The sequence below is a fragment of the Pleurodeles waltl genome, chromosome 5 (genome assembly GCF_031143425.1).
Source record: "Pleurodeles waltl isolate 20211129_DDA chromosome 5, aPleWal1.hap1.20221129, whole genome shotgun sequence".
In the NCBI taxonomy this organism is placed as follows: domain Eukaryota; kingdom Metazoa; phylum Chordata; class Amphibia; order Caudata; family Salamandridae; genus Pleurodeles; species Pleurodeles waltl.
The window spans coordinates 1,523,287,043-1,523,303,562 of record NC_090444.1 but is presented as its reverse complement, the minus strand read 5'-3'; the positions used below and the strand labels follow the sequence as shown (position 1 = coordinate 1,523,303,562).

The 16,520-nt window shown below is 42.5% G+C and overlaps 1 protein-coding gene across 1 annotated transcript in view; it reads right to left on the bottom strand.

The window, feature by feature from the left end:
• The window catches only part of CSMD1 (CUB and Sushi multiple domains 1), a 5,088,256-nt gene that overhangs the window by 4,102,808 nt on the left and 968,928 nt on the right, over nucleotides 1-16,520 (bottom strand). The window lies entirely within an intron of this gene.

Here is a 16,520-nt window from a genome sequence, read left to right as displayed (position 1 = left end):
TCCGGTGATAGCACAAGTATTTTTCACTGTAGTAAGCAATTAGAGGAAGAGTGTTTCACGCGGAGTATTTGCAATTCAGTATGCTGGTTTTTGTGAGCCTTCCTTTCACAGTTTACTGATTTTAAGGCTTTCCTGACAGGTAAGTTGATGGCACTGTGGAACTAAAGTGTCTGCCATGGAGGTGACTCACACAGACAGTTGGTGTAATAAATATTATTATGTTATTTTCTTGGCATTCTTAGTCGTGCAGTAAGTTGTTAATGAACATGCTGAACTGTAGCCCAGGTGGTAGGAATGAAAGGGCAATACATCATCGTATCAAGCTGATGAAGGTTCCTAATCTACCCCATATGAGCACTGCCTAGAAACAGCTTGCAAAACATGTTCCTCCTATTCCTGGCAGTGTTCCTGTAAACCAGATGAACAATAATTAAACGTGGGTCACTGAGGAGAGAAACAATGATTTTATTCATCACATCATTTATATTGCTGCAAATAACTGTATTAACTGTTTTATGGGAAGGGCGACATTCACACAATTTCACACAGCAACAATTTGAAACCAATTTCCTTTACAACAGCTGATACTGCATCTTATATTAACCACACGTTGGTACAGTAGATGTTGCGGTGCGTTTCATGTGCAAGTTTTCTCTTGTACCATGACTCCTACGATGGGAATGCGTAAAGGAACAAAAAAAAACTTTCTCAAAAGCAGCAATGGAAATAGAGGCAAACCAGACACTTTAATTATTTACCAATATTTGGATTACAATGGAATCTCGGAGTGATCACCTATTGAAGATTTCTATGGTTGGAGCTAATACATCTACATATCCCTTATAGATAAGTGAGTGTGCATTCCGTTACTTTTTACCTTTCACTGCCACCGTTGGAAAGAAATGAAATTCTCAATGGCAGTGTGAGGCACATCTAACAGCTCTATGGCAGGCATATGTAACCTAGGTGTGCAAATAGCACCTTTAACGTGGACAAAATGTTCACACAGTAAGGGATGGTGCGATTTTTGGGTAAGTTAATTAAGCTAACAAAATAATGTATTCGCAAGTTCAGAAATGTTAAGTCTAATTAAGGTATTCATTTTGAGTAATATGCACAAAGGTAACCAGTGTTTTCAAATAGGAATTGCAGGGAACAAGATTATATATTTCTCTTTAGCCTCTAATTTTATTTCTTGAGATGCTAAATAGTAGACGCAGAGGAAGGTCCACAGCCTATGTTTATGTTTGCATTTACAAATAGTAGGAAAGGATAGTGATTTCTTTAAAGAATGGAAACTAGTCAGACTACATTTGTGATTTAACTGCAAATATTAAACTATTCCCTTGTATGTTTAGTGTCAATCTAATTTCATGTAATGTCATGTTCAATCTCTACTAAACGGATTTCATAATGCCATTCAAAACTTGGACCAAATTTGAACAAGTGACCAACAGGAGATGGCCAATTTAAATTGACCATAAGACACTTAATAGTGTGTTCTCCTTGAAAGTGCACACTGTAGCTATTACAAACCACATGAATTTGATTCTTTCCAGGATTGTAACTAAGGGCCTGATTTAGATCTTAGCAATGTTACCGCCACGCCACGTGGATGGCAGACGCGAAAAAACTATCAGGCCAACTGTGTTCTGCCCACTGTATTTAGATGCTACACCTCTGCAAGTGGATTGGCTGGCTAGGGATTGCTGATGGAAGGAGACAACGACAGGGCTATGGAATAGAGGTAAGTAACAGATACAATGTTGCTTAGCCATATGTTTACCCCTGCGCTACACACTACTCAACACACCACATACACACACTAACCCTTTACCATTCAACAGAACACGTATATGCTGAAAACACACACTGCCGTACATCAATGCCTCAACATACACACACCATTGACACTGCATCCACACACGAAACAACCACAACAACCAACCAACACAACTAGACACTCAGCTATACAAACACACACACAAGCACAACTACACACAGTAGGGCAACATCTGCCACACAACAACAACACTCACCTGAATGTGTTACACAGCAACACAACATACACAACAAATTGGTCTCACATGCTAGTGTCACACCTACAGACACAACCACACCACCCACGCCAGCTGACTCCACCTCCACTAGCCCATTCACACACACACATATATGTCAGATAGCACACACCTACCTGCACAGGTCCCCTTGCAATGCGCACACATGGACACTATTGTCCAGTGTGAGTGTACCGTCATTGTGATGCCAGCATTAATTTTGCAATGAATGATGACCCCCACAATAACAGTTGTGTATGTCTGAGATATGAGTGTTGTGCCAATGTGTCCCCAGCCATGTGGGACACCATTGTGTACCCGACATATGCATGTTACAGTAATTTAAGAAAAATACTGTGACATGTATACGCCTGTGGTGGCTCCAACCTCCCATGCAATGCCCGCCCAATGTACCCTGGCAATGCGGCATCCCTAGCTTTGCGTGCAGTGATGAGGGGATTGTGTTTTCTCCGTGGGTCAGTGGGTGCATTGACAGCAGGTGTTGTCCATCATGTCCAGTCGAAGATGGGGGAGGAAGGAGGGAATGAGGTGAGTTTGCTTCCCTGCCTCCCAATCCCCCAACTCAACCATGGAGGTCGGACCGCAACTTTTTTCTCGGTGTAAGGCACTTCTAAATCTGCATGCTGGGAAACTGTCAGCCACTTTTTCCTCTCCCGCTGTTGAAGTTGGTGGTGTTTCTTGTTGGAGACAGTGGAATCGAATGCAAGCTTTTGTCATTAGGACCACCAACATATAAATACGGCGGACATACCATCGCATTGGTGGACATGTTTTCTGTTAAAAAGATGATGGCAGGACCATTACTGCAAAGATCTAAATCAAGCCCTAAACTTTCTTGTGTCCTGCATATCCATTTAAAAAAACTTGTGCATCAGATACATCATCAAAAACTTGAAAGATGTTTTTTAGTATGTTACTATTGTTGATTGAATTATTCTAAAATATTTAGGGGCATATTTATACTCCGTTTGCGCCGAATTTGTGTCATTTTTTTCGACGCAAATTCGACGCAAAACTAACTCCATATTTATACTTTGGCGTTAGACGCGTCTAGCGCCAAAGTTCATGGAGTTAGCGTCATTTTTTTGCGTGAACACCTTCCTTGCGTTAATGATATGCAAGGTAGGCGTTCCCGTCTTAAAAAATGACTCCGATGCATATGCGTCGTATTTATACTCCCGGCCAAAAATGACGCCCGGGAGTGGGCGGGTCTAAAAAACCCGCATTAGCGCCGGATTTTAGCGCCTGGGTCAGGGCAGGCGTTAAGGGACCTGTGGGCTCAGAATGAGCCCAGAGGTGCCCTCCCCTGCCCCCAGGGACACCCCCTCCCACCCTTGCCCACCCCAGGAGGACACCCAAGGATGGAGGGACCCACCCCAGGGACATTAAGGTAAGTCCAGGTAAGTATTTTTTTTTATTTTTTTTTGTGGCATAGGGGGGCCTGATTTGTGCCCCCCTACATGCCACTATGCCCAATGACCATGCCCAGGGGACAGAAGTCCCCTGGGCATGTCCATTGGGCAAGGGGGCATGACTCCTGTCTTTGCTAAGGCAGGAGTCATTTCAATGGGGGATGGGCGTCGTAAAAAAATGGCGCAAATCAGGTTGTGGCGATTTTTTTGCCTCAGTCTGACTTGCACCATTTGTGGACGCCCATACGCCATTTTCCCCCTACGCCGGCGCTGCCCGGTGTACGTCATTTTTTTTAACGCACACCAGACAGCGCCGGCGGCTAATGCCGGCTAACGTCATTGAATAAATACGGCGCCCGCATGGCGCTTCAGAATGGCGTTAGCCGGCGCTAATTTTTTTGGCGCAAAACTGCGTTAGCGCAGTTTTGCGTCAAAAAGTATAAATATGGCCCTTAGGCTGTATAAGGTTGTCAAGCCCTCCTCATCATATGCCACCCTACTCCAACTTCCTCCTGTAACATTCTACTCCTTTACAGACCTCCACCTAATAATTCAATATTCCCAGACACTTTTCTAGATACAGTCTCAAACCTTAATACATTATACTCAAACCTATGCATTCTTGGGGGCCTAAATATTTGGTTTGACAAACCCAATATGCCCCATCCAAAAGCTATCACCACTGGCCTAGTTGCACTGAATCCCCTCATAGTAGTGTACTGTCTTTTCGGAAAATGTGACATAAATAGTGAGAGCTGCAGAAAAAGTTGTGAAGGGCAGATTGCTGAAAATCTGCAGGGATTGTGTCAGATTCCTCCCAATCACTGTTGAGATACTACTACTTCTTGGGCCATACACCATCATGGACTACATTTAGCAAAAGAAAAGAAATAGAGGAAACCTTCAGCTGCCTCTCTGGGCATTATTTATGAAGGAGGCTAATCAATATAGTAACAATGACTTTTCCAGTTAACTTCTTCAGGTTTGCTGGAGTATGTTGCTCGAAAGTCCAAGTTTTCTACTCCCGATCTTACATCTCTGGCCTTATGGAGCCTTTGACTATGGTTTCCTGTTGTAGGCAGTCAAGAAATTTGGGCTTCAGAAAAGTGACTTAAATATAACATATAGCACTACAGAGGAAAATGGCAGACAAGTGATTCCAGTGGTGAAGAAGACTCGACTGCTACAAATTTCAAATTGGTCCCATTCAGGGCTTTTGATGTTAACACTCAAAACATCAGCATGAAACTACAGTTTGCATTCTCAGTCTTCCGCAGATTTTGTCAGCAACCATGCCCTTTCTTGCCTTATGGGAGAATTTTGGCTTTGGTCTGAAAGAAGTAGGCAATGATTTGCTAAAGTTTATGCAGACACCCATGTGATAAAAATTATTTATAGCACTTTATGGATAGGCATTTAAAATGGTATGTTAATTTTAGAAACCATGTGTGCAGTGTTGCACAAGCATCCATGCAAATCTTAATTACAAATGCCCCTTTAAGCCTAAAGCAAACAGTGGACAATGTTGTCCCTCTTAGGTTTACCTAACTACTGCTTCGATGTGGTCAGCCTTAATGGGAACTCAGATCCACTCACATGTAGCACATAGGTTAACACTGATATTGGCTTTATTTTTTATGTGTAGTTTTGACATTGCTTTGATAAATCAATGACTCTTGATCTCCATAATTCATGCAATAAGTACCATTATTGCTTTTTAGGGTTAGCCTAATTTTGGACTTTTCCAAGCTGTAATATTGATTTCAGTACATTCAGGAATGTACTGAAATAATTTATTTTTAAAAGACATTTCAAATAATCACCACAGTCAGGCAGAAAGCTCTTCTTGGTAAACTATAGGGAAAAATAAAGCAATTTATTTAACGCCTAAACATTAAAAAACATGATTATGCTGAATATTAAGGTAAATTAATTTCATGATGCAGCACTATTAACTTAATTTTTAATTTAATCTATATAATAATGGACTAAATTAAACTACAGTTATTTTATAAAGTTGAAACTAAAAAGTAAATTCCCACTTAACAATATGGAATTACAATATTTTATAAATAAATAATAATTATGTAATATGTGTATACATTTTTTTGGATTAAATTATTTTCATTTCTATTTTTAAATATTTTAAATAATGTAATTTATATTTAGTAGAATTTGCTAGGATGCTTTATTTTAATTCCCTACCTCCATTATTATTTTCTTTGGAAGGGTGTTGCAGTTGGCCATATGTTAGGGCTGGACTTCTGGTATTTTTAGTAGTATTTTGGTCTGTTTTTTGGGAATAAACAAAAAGTAATAAACTAACTCAAATGTGTAAATTACTCAAAAATGTTAGTTACCTTTGAAAAATGACCCCTTTACTTTAAACTGTATAAATAAGGGAATTCATTTTTACAAAATGCAGTTGCAATCCTATTAGAAGATTCATCAATAGTGAGCAACTAACATAACTGTACCAGGTGTACAATGCCTCCTGCACAGCAGGGACAGCCTATTACTTCAAACTCAAAGGTTCAAGAAGACCAAAATTCAAATACTATTTTTAAGGCAGAGCACCTAGTTTATGGAACTCCACCCAACCAAACACTAGGATAATTTATGACACCTTTAGAAGGAACTGATAGCACCTCTTTCAAAGCCAAATTAAACTGTAAAAAATGTATTTTCATTGTTATAATTTGAGGAAATAGCACTCTTTAAGAGACAAAGGGGGTCATCACAAGTTGAGTGGATGGTTTTCAGCATCCATTGAGGTTGTTCCGGCCCCATTAAGAGTTTCCCACTAGCCTGGCAGTCAGAAATCTTGGTTTCCACCTGTCCGCCTTGTGGGAAACAGGCTACGGCATTGTCACTAGCTCGAAATTGACCCAGCGGCAATGCTGTAGCTGCAGGGTGCACCAGCAAAGAGCCTGGGCAGTGCGGGCACCCATTTGTGGCCCCCTGTACCTGTTCTGGTGGAGAACGAGGTCAGAATCCCCAGGGCAGCACTGCCCTGGCAGATTAGGATCCCTGCTACCGCCCGACCAAGATCCTGACAGAGCTGGCAGTCCGACTGCCAGGGTTTTAATGTGGTGGTTGGACCGCGGCATTGGTGACAGTCCAGTCCGCCACTGCGAGTGTGGCTGTCTATAGACCGCCAACCTCGTAATGAACCCCAATGTTTTGATTGTGTATGTCATAACATTACATATTGGTGTCTACTAATTATAATTTTTATTGTTTGTATGAAATGACTGCCATATAACCCACAAGTAGGGTTTGGCCCTCACTCTATAAAACTTCTACAAAATTAATAAAGGAATTGTGCATGAATAAATAAAAGAAATACAGACCAATAGAAAACCAAAACCCTGTACATTTAAACATGTCACATTACAAATTTAGAAGACCTTGTTTTATTTTCAGTTTAATTATATGTACGCAGTTCCTCATTATGAGAGTGTTTATATACCCATGAAGGTGAAGTACTACCATTAAACATAAATTAGAAAATGACTCTCTATAATTAACACAGAAATACTCCAGGAAATGGTGTGCCTTATTTATAATTCCACTCCTTCTTACTGTTTAATGTGTGCTACTGGATTAATGTGTTAAAAAAGTAAAGGAATACCTATAACTTGCTAACTACTGAGTTTGACAAGCATTTCTCCTTGCATGATGGCTGTTATTTGTTCTTCTGTTATCTAGTTGCTATTTTACAATTTTCGGAAGATAAATCAAAAGAAATGATGGCACTTTTACCTCAAGACAACTAGCTAGAACTGTACAAATGTGCAACAAACAGAGAGTGCAGTAAAACGTTTAAGTCCTTCAAGGACATTTAAATGTAGTGTACAGAAATCTGATGCAGCGCTTACTTCATGGGCTGTAGTGTCAGCTCTCCAGTCAGTATCACTGTAATCTTAAGGATCTGTGGGGCATCAGGTAAAATATATTTCTAGTCTCCCTGTTTGGAACTTATGACACCTTTTCATGCCATACCATCATGTGAAGCTAAATAATATGGCATTACATTTTAACATTCAGAAACAGAGGCATACAGAAACAGCTGAAAGCTCAAACTGCCTTGTGTCAGCCAGCCAAAAAAGAATTGAACAAACCTTGATGAAGCCATTTGTTTTAGAATGGTTATAGATTGTGCTTTACTTTAAAAAACAAGTAATGTGACGTTCAGGGCTAAACCAGCATTCCACTACCATTGCATGAAAAACATGCTAAGAGTGACTTAGTAAATGTATATTGTATTAGTGCATGATATTGAAACGTATGCACATATCACTTCAGACTGTAGCTTTAATTGCCGGACATTCATATTCATAAGTATATTCCCCTTTTTTACTGGTGTTTTTACTGCAAGCAGTAAAAATCAAAGTGCTGCTTGGATGATGTTCTGTATTCCATTTGTTAAAATCGGATGCCTTTCTTCTGATTTCTCTTCAGCATAATTTTCCCTCTTCTTCGCTTTTTATGGGTTCACTTCTATTGATAGACAGTTACCTATGACATTACTGAGAGAGAAATTGGACCAGTCAAGACTCCAGAGAAGGAATCCTAAATAAAGAGAAGGAGAAATGTGATAGACATAAAGTAGAGGGAGAAGGTGTTAGAGATAGAGATAATATAAAAATAAATATGAAGTATGGATAAAAGTAAAGTATATAGAGAAAGATATCATAGCCAAAAGGAAACTTAAAGAGTGGTAGGAAGAAGAAAACATAGGTAGATAAAAGAGATATGTAAACAAGTAAAGTTTTTGATTGAGGTAGGGACGTATAGAGATATAGAGATAGGCAGAAGGAAATATAGACAGAAGAAGAGGAATATAGTATTCCAAGGGAGTGAGGTAGAGAGAGGGAGTTAATGTAGAAAAATTTTGAATTACATAGAGGGAATGGCGGTAATGGGCAGATGTAGGCAGACAGACGTTAGGAAAGACAAAAGAAAGCAAGTTACATAGAGAAGGCAGCTTGAGTCAGATACAGATAGAGAGCAGTGTAAAAAAGAATAAGGTATGGGGGTAAAGGATAGAAAGAGACATTTAGGCCTAGATTGTAGCTTACTTTGCATTACTTTGCATCATGGATTGTGATGCAGACATCTGATGTAATTTTATATCTGCAAAGACTTGTAGACATAAATTTGTGCCAAAATCCTGAACCTCCATGAGGCTGAGGATGAGATGAAATGATCAAGGTGAATTGGAATTGGAGAAGGAGATCCAGAGAGAGAGAGAGAGAGATATTTGTATGTGTGTGTGTGTGTGTGTGTGTGTGTGTGTGTGTGTGTGTGAGAGAGAGAGAGAGAGAGAGAGGAGAAGTTGAAAGAGAAAGTGAGGTAGCAGTATGGGAAAAGAGATAGCTAGAAATGAATATGATATTGAAAGAGGCAAAGTAAAGAGAACGAAGAAAGAATGAGAAAAAGGGAAGGTGAAAACGTGATTGAACTAATGATGAGGTAAAATATAGTGTTAGGTAGTCACAGAGAGAGCTGTGGAGTGGAGAAGGGTGAGCTAGTGAGGTAGGTGTAAGTTAAGGAGAGAAAAGCAAGGGCCAAGAGAGAGGTAGAGAGATAAGGCAGTAAAGACATAGGGACAGATGTACTAAAATAATGCAATTTGTGGCCAGTATTTATGTGACCATTGTGGTATTTTGTGAACCGACTGATGCATGAAGAGAAGCTAAGAAATGTTATATAAAATTGCATAATGTAAAATTTTGAGAAAATATTTTGTGCAGTGCAGAAACTTCAAATTCCATCAGCGTAATTAGATGTTTTCTAAGGTGTATTTTTTGATAAAAGAGAGAAGAGAGTACTACAGAAGGGGAAGGAACGATCCACAATATAGACTATTCCCTGTCTAGAGATGGCTCCAGAGTTATTCTTCCCGGGAGTCAGTGGACTTTATCTCTGAAGATAGTGGCACTGCCCCCCCCCCCATTGCCTCTGGGGGGCCAGGGCAGGGTAGGCATGCTGTGGGCCCTCAAAAACAAAACCCTTGAGACCTCTGTGGAGAAGTTTGGCTGGAGGTCACGAGGGAAAATGTATTCTAGACACCTCAAAGTACACAGTTCCACACAAATTGGCAGGAGGCCTTGGCACCAGTAGAGAATAGACCAGTGGTGTATCCTGCATGAAAACAGCAAGTTACTGCTGCTGAGAGGTATCAGACCAAGATAATAGGACCTAAGCCAGGTCCCTGAGGCTCTCCCTCTATAGAGGAAGAGCAGTGTAAAATAAGCTTCAAAATCAACAAGGAAAGACTACTAACATTTAGAGACTATGCGGTCCTGAAATAATACTCTTGGTGGGTGAATTTACAGCAAGAGCAGAAAGACACAAATCCTGTTTAAATCAGATGACAAGAAAAATCAGTATGTTTCTTCTCCTTGTGTCCTTGTGTCTGACCTGTCTAGAGGGAGACCCAGGCTTCAATGATGAGCAAATACCTACCTCTATTAATGGCTTATGAGGGCCAGTGCCATCAGGGATGAGCCTGTTATGATTGTGTGGTGCTCCTCAACCTCTCTGCTGCCCAAGGAGGGATTGATTCATCAATTTGCAATGGGCCTGGGGAGCTTCAAGCATGCCTATGAGGCAGGAGTTCTCCAGGTGGTCAGGGTGGGTGCATTAGCCCTTGCACCTTGCTCCCATGCTTGGTGGTGCAGCATGGGCAATGAGAGCAAGCCTGAAGGAGGAAGAAGGAACCACAGCCAGCTCCCTTGCCATTGCATGATGAACTATGCTGCCCAGTGTTAGACCTGACAACCTTAGGGTGGTAATCCTTCAACTTTTTGCCTGCCTCCCTCTATTTTTCAGACCCTCTTTTGCTGGTTTTAGGAATCTGAGCACTTTACCACTGCTGACCAGTGCTAAAGTGCATGTGCTCTCTCCCCTAAACATGGTAACATTGGTTCCTACCCAATGGACATATTTAATTTACTTGTAAATCCCCGGTAAACTGCACAAGAGGTGTCAAGGGCCTTTAAATCCAATGCTACTAGTGAGCCTGCAGCACTGGTTGTGCCACCCACATAGGTAGCACCTTAGCCATGTCTCAGGGCTGCCACTGTAAGTCCTGTGTATATTCAGTTTCACTGTCACTTTGACTTGGAATTTAAAATTACTTGCCAAGCCTTAAACTTCCCTTTTTCTGCACATATGCCACCCCTAAGGGTGGCCCTAGGTAACGCATATGGCAGGGTGCTATGTAATTAAAAGGCAGGATATGTACTTTACTTGTCCTGGTAGGAGAAAACGCACACATTCGCTTTCCACTACTGTGAGGCCTGCTCCTCCCATGGGCCAGCATTAGAACTGCCCTTATATACTTCTAAGTGGTAGATTCTGATCTGAAAGGAGTAGCCTGTCATGTTTACTATGGCCAGAATGGTAACAGAAAATCCTGCATACTAGTGAAATTGGATTTAAAAATACTCTTTTAGAAATGCCACTTTTAGAAAGTGGGCATTTATCGGTACCTACTGCCATTTGTGCTTTATAGCCTGTCTCCAGTCCAAGTCTGGTCTGCGCTGGTTGACAGCTCCCCTTGTGCATTCCACCCAGACAGCCAAAAGCACAGGACACTCAGTTACATCTGCATTCATCTCCATACCGAATGGGTCTTCCTGTGCAGGAAGGGTGGAGGGGCTATCTCTTACACTTCAAATGTCAGTGGCCTGCCCGCACTCAAAGGACTGATAACCTACCACAGGGATCCTGGCAAACAGGACTGGGTTGAAAGTGGAAATTATGCACTTCAAACCCACTCTTTGAAGTTTCCCCCACTTCAAAGACATTTTGGGTATGTGTACTGGGTCTCTGACCCCACCAAATCAGACAATTCTTAAATGTTGTCAGAGGGACTGCCTGGCTGCACAAAGAAATCATCTGGACTGATTTGGTGAAAAGGACTGCTGCCCAGCTAGTTGACCTGTTGGCTTTTGACTCTTCTGGAAGAGCCCTGCCTTCCCTACAAGTACTCTCCAAGGGCTTGGATCAAGCTTGCCTCCTGTTCTGAGGTCTCAGGGCCACAAAGACTTTCCCAAAAAGAACAAGTACCCTGTGTGTCAGAAAATCAATGCAATGCCTGCAGAAATCGATGCAGCTCCTGCTTTATGGCTGAAAAATGGCCGCTTCGTCGGCTGGATTGATGCAGCACCTGCTCCTTCTTACCAGCACGTTAAGGATTTTCAACTCATCATCCCTGGGCATCAAAACATCCCTGCATTCCAGTAAGGAACCAAGGCTGCTCTCCTAGGAATCCACACATCACCTAGCAGCAGGGAAAGAAACAAAATATCGTCTCTGCTGTGCTGGAAAATCCGAAGCAGTGCCTTATTTTTCCAGGCATCTCCTCCTCTGCCGCCCCCGTGCGTCATTATTTTTGATGCAACCCAGGTACTGTGTGTTACAAGGATACAACCACTGATTCTTAAGGATTCAGATTAATATTATGTATTTTCCTAAACTGGTGTGGAGTACTATTTGTGGTGTTTTTACTGTGTTATTGTATGAGTTATTGTACAAATACTTTACGTTTTGCCTTCTAAGTTTAGCCTGCCTGCTCTGTGTGAGGCTGCCAATGGGTGAACACAGGATAATGTGGATTGTATTGTGACTTACGCTGACTAGGATTGTGGTCCCTACTTGGACCAGGGTGTATACCTCTGGTAAATAGAGACCCAATTCTTAGCATTGGTGATCAGCGGTGATAATAGGACTTGTGTTTGTGCAGTGACATACAATAGCTATGTGTGCACTACCTACCCACAGTTAAAGGTAAATTTGATTAGTTTTTTCTGCAAATTATCCCTGCATTGCATCTTTTAAGTACTATAAATCATGTCCCTGGTTGGGTCCACAAGTGGAGCTGGGGAGTTTCACCTGACTAAGCTAGAGGATCACACAGTCCCCCAGCTGAAGGGTTTTTTGCAAGGATATGGCTGGTACCTGCCCATGGAGCTTCCATGAAGGGAGAGTTTCAAAAAGCACTAAGGGCCTGGGCACAGTCCCGCACCCAAGAGAATGATGAGTTGGCGGAGCCTAAGAAAGGCTCTTCCGAGGAGCTGCCAACAGCAGTAGGAGATGACAAACCTGGATTCGCTCCTACTGCGAGACCAGGAAGCAGTGTCTCCAGTCTTGGGCTAACCGCAGGGAAAAGGAGAGAGGAGAGAGAATTTCAGCTGCAATTGGCAAGATTAGAAATTGATGCAGAGGAGAGCTGAAAGGCAGGCTGAGGCTGAAAGCGCCTTAGCAGAGAAGAAACTTATATTGGCTCATGAACTGAGTCTGAGAGAGCTGGAGGTCAGAGTTAGGCTGTCTGAATCCAGCAGTGATGGTGGCAGCATACATGCAGGACTTGCTGGAGACTTGATGGTTTGTATACCCAAGGATTTGGTGCCCAGTTATGTGGTGGCAGATGATATTGACAAATGGTGATCTGCTTCTGAAGTTGCACTGAGGGCACATGGGGTTCCTGAAGAGTACTAGAGGTGGGTCTGTGGAAACACATGTCTACACTTGGGAGGGGCACACTTCTGACATTAGAGGCTGGGGACCATGACAAGTACACTTAAAAGCCATTTTGATTGCCAAATTCAAACTGACCTTTGAGCGATATCACCAAAGATTCAGGGACAGTAACAAGCTTTCCAACCAATCCTAGGTAGACTTTATTGATTTCTCCAGTAAGGCACTGAATAGCTGGGTGTAGGGCAGCAAAGTCACTAATTAGGTTGAGTAGCAAATGCTCAGTATTTGTTTTACAGAGTTACGCCAGCACCTAGTTGACAGCAAGCTGACTGATCCCAGGAAGGTAGCTGACAAGGCGGACCTCTGGGCTAGCACCAGAGTGTCCAAAAAGGTATCTGGGGAGGACTCCCACAAAGGTGGTTGGGTTACCAACAGAGGAAAGAGAAGGGAGAGATTCCTAAAACTAAGGAGTTCTCTAAAGGTCCCCAAAATAATTCCCAAGGGAATAGTGGTAACCAGTCCCAGTCTGATCTCACAGGTCAGGGGGTGAGTATCCCAATGTGGAGAGCGCTCCAAGTATGGTCACTCTAAAGTTGACTCCAAATGTCCAAATAGGGCACAGTCCTGACACTGGTGGGCAGACACCTGGATTGGCTAGTGTGGCACTCAGGGAGGAGGGTGTCCCAGAGAGCTTTGGGGAAGACAGAGGTAACCCTAGTGTCCCTGGGAGATGCAAATATAGTGTCAAAAGATCACATGCCTACCAATACTTCTAACTATAGGCAGTGGGTCACCATTATTGGGCAACAGGTAGACGCTCTGCATGTCACATGAGCCAGCATGACTACTGTCAAGGGTCAGCTGATGTCAGCAGAGTAAGTCCTACCGAAAACATTCCACCAAGTCATAGTCGATGACAATGGTGAGCCATCTACCGGTTGCTCTGGTTCCCTTTGAGTGGGGGGGGGGCTCTGGTACTCTGAAAGTAGCTGTGAGGCCTGCAATGTCTGTGGCTTGTCTGTTAGGCAATGACTTAGAGCATACTACCTGGAGGGAGGTAGAGCTCAGGTCTCACTTGGAGATTATGGGATTGCCTGAGTAGGTCTGTATGACCACACAGTCCATGGCTGCCCAGGAGGGGAGTCATGGGTTTCTGGAGCCTGGAAGAATGGCAAGACTATTGCCAAAGAGAGGGCAAGAGGTGCTGGAAACTGATCCCAGACATTACCACTGTAGAGATTCATGGGATCCCTGAGAAGGAGGGGCCTGAGCCAACCGGGGAGGACATTGCCACCCTAGGTGACCTACCTGAGGTTGCTGCTTGGCAAGTTGAGGGCAGGCCCTCCAGGGAGGAGTTCTGCAGGGTGCAGAAAGAGTGTCCCACTCTTGAGGGCTTGAGGTGACGGGCCTCAGTCCATGCAGCAGGTGAAGCCTCTGGGGATCACCTGATTGTCTGGGAGAATGATCTCCTCTATAGTGAGCCTAAAGCTCCAGTACTGGGACAGCACCTGTACTGGTGGTACCCCAGTGGTACTGGGCCTTCCTACTGGGTTTGGTCCATGTCATAACCCTGGCAGGACATTTAGGGCAAGACAAGTCCTTTTCCAGGCTTGTTGCTCACTTCTGTTTGCCCCGAATGAAGCCAGCCTTTGATACATTCTGCAGGTCCTTTTCCACCTGCCAGGCCAGTGGGAAGTGAGGGAAAAAGCTAAAGGCTTCCTTGATCCTACTTCCCATCATTGGCACCCTTTTTGAAATAGTGGGCATTGATGCCTTTGGTCCATTGGCCCCAAGACAGACCTAGGTGACTGATTCATCCTGGTCTTGGTGGACCACACAACACGGTACCCAGAGACAATCTAGAGTTTCAAAAGGACTCAAAAGTGAACCCAGGCCATATGATCAACATCTGCTATGGTCTGATTTCTGCCATTGGGCCATTTATTCTCCTTCAAAGCATGTTGTTAGGGGAGAGACAGTCTTCACAAAAAAATAATTAAGTTAATAGGGTACTACATTAATTGGTGTGTTATTGGAGACTTTGAAGTATTAAACTCGTTCTCAGTGGACAAATATATTTGTTTACTAAGCCTGTTAAGATCTACATTGAAGCTTACTCAAAAGTGTTATGGGGCTTAAACAATGAAGGAATTGAGAGGTCTGCTTTGAAGATTTGTATTAACTGATTTGTTGGGTGGACTTTAGATATGTATGTCCAGTTAAAGAAAACACTCCAAAATCCTTTTCTTGATCCATGTTGAATGAAGGCATTTCGACCGGTAACTATTTCCAGAGACTCTGATGGGAGACCTAACTTGTAACTTAAAAATTAACTTTTGACAAATACCTTGCCTGTTGTGTTAGTTCTGGGTCACCCAAGACTATACATAGCCAACATATGACCTCATTGCATAGCTTATCAGGCTCCCCATGCCTAGGACCTTTTCGCATACTGCTGTGTTCCGTGGGTATTTGAATACCCAGTGTCCAGCAATGAACCAGTCTAACTAAAACCGGTTTGTGTCTTGTTCTGGTTTTAGGCAACTTCCATATTTTTGTAGAAGTGTAAAAGGCACAAACATTGACTGTGCATAAATATCTACTTCAAGATGACTGCCTACACTTGTAGGCTGGACATACTTTGCACCTTACTCCTTTTGCTGGGAATTAGAACAGGACTGCATGACACTTGTTTTGCTTCGTAATTTTCCTAAGAATGAAGGTAAACTCTTTGCTACTTGAATCTGAGAGTGAGTACTCAACGGTCAGTCTCTTGCTTGGCTTAAATCTCAGAAGGACATCTGTAATAACTGTCATATTTTCTCTCATTTATCGGTTTACTTTAGAATTTTCACTCATCTTTTACTAGAGTTGTTTTACATGTCTAATTGTCCAGTTAAGTGTTAGTAGAAGTTGTTTTTAAACAACCGTTTTTTATTGATCTAACACATTTGTATTTTTCTCTGAAGACTGTTTTCTGCTCAATTCGAGCAAAGTTTGCACTTACTGACACATGTTTATTTGTGTTATTCCTTCTCGTAGGGCAATGTGCGAGTGAGTCACAAGTTGCATCATCACTGTAACCCTTCTCCCACATAGTGTAAGAAACGGAGTCTCTATTATTAGCCACTATTACTTTTCTTTCAGGGGTCTATAGGTCCATCCTTCAAATATAGACAATGGAACTATAATTTCTGTAACGCAAAAAGCAACTGACAAACACATCAGAACTAGCTGAAAGTGTATTCCTTGTCATGGGACATCTAATAATTGAGACATATCCATGAACACTTAAATGGTCAAACATTGTTAATAGAAATATGAGACTACCTGAGTCAAAATGTTGCAAAAAGTAGCTGGTTGGCTGGTTCTATCATTTGCAACACCTGCAACTTGCTGTAGTGCTCATGTAGTCTCCCTTAGATGCCACAAGTGCACTATGGGGGTCATTATGACCCCGGCAGTCGGACCTAATGTGGTGGTAGTACCGCCAACAGGCTGGCGGTACTTGCCGCCACATTATGCCATTTGCGGG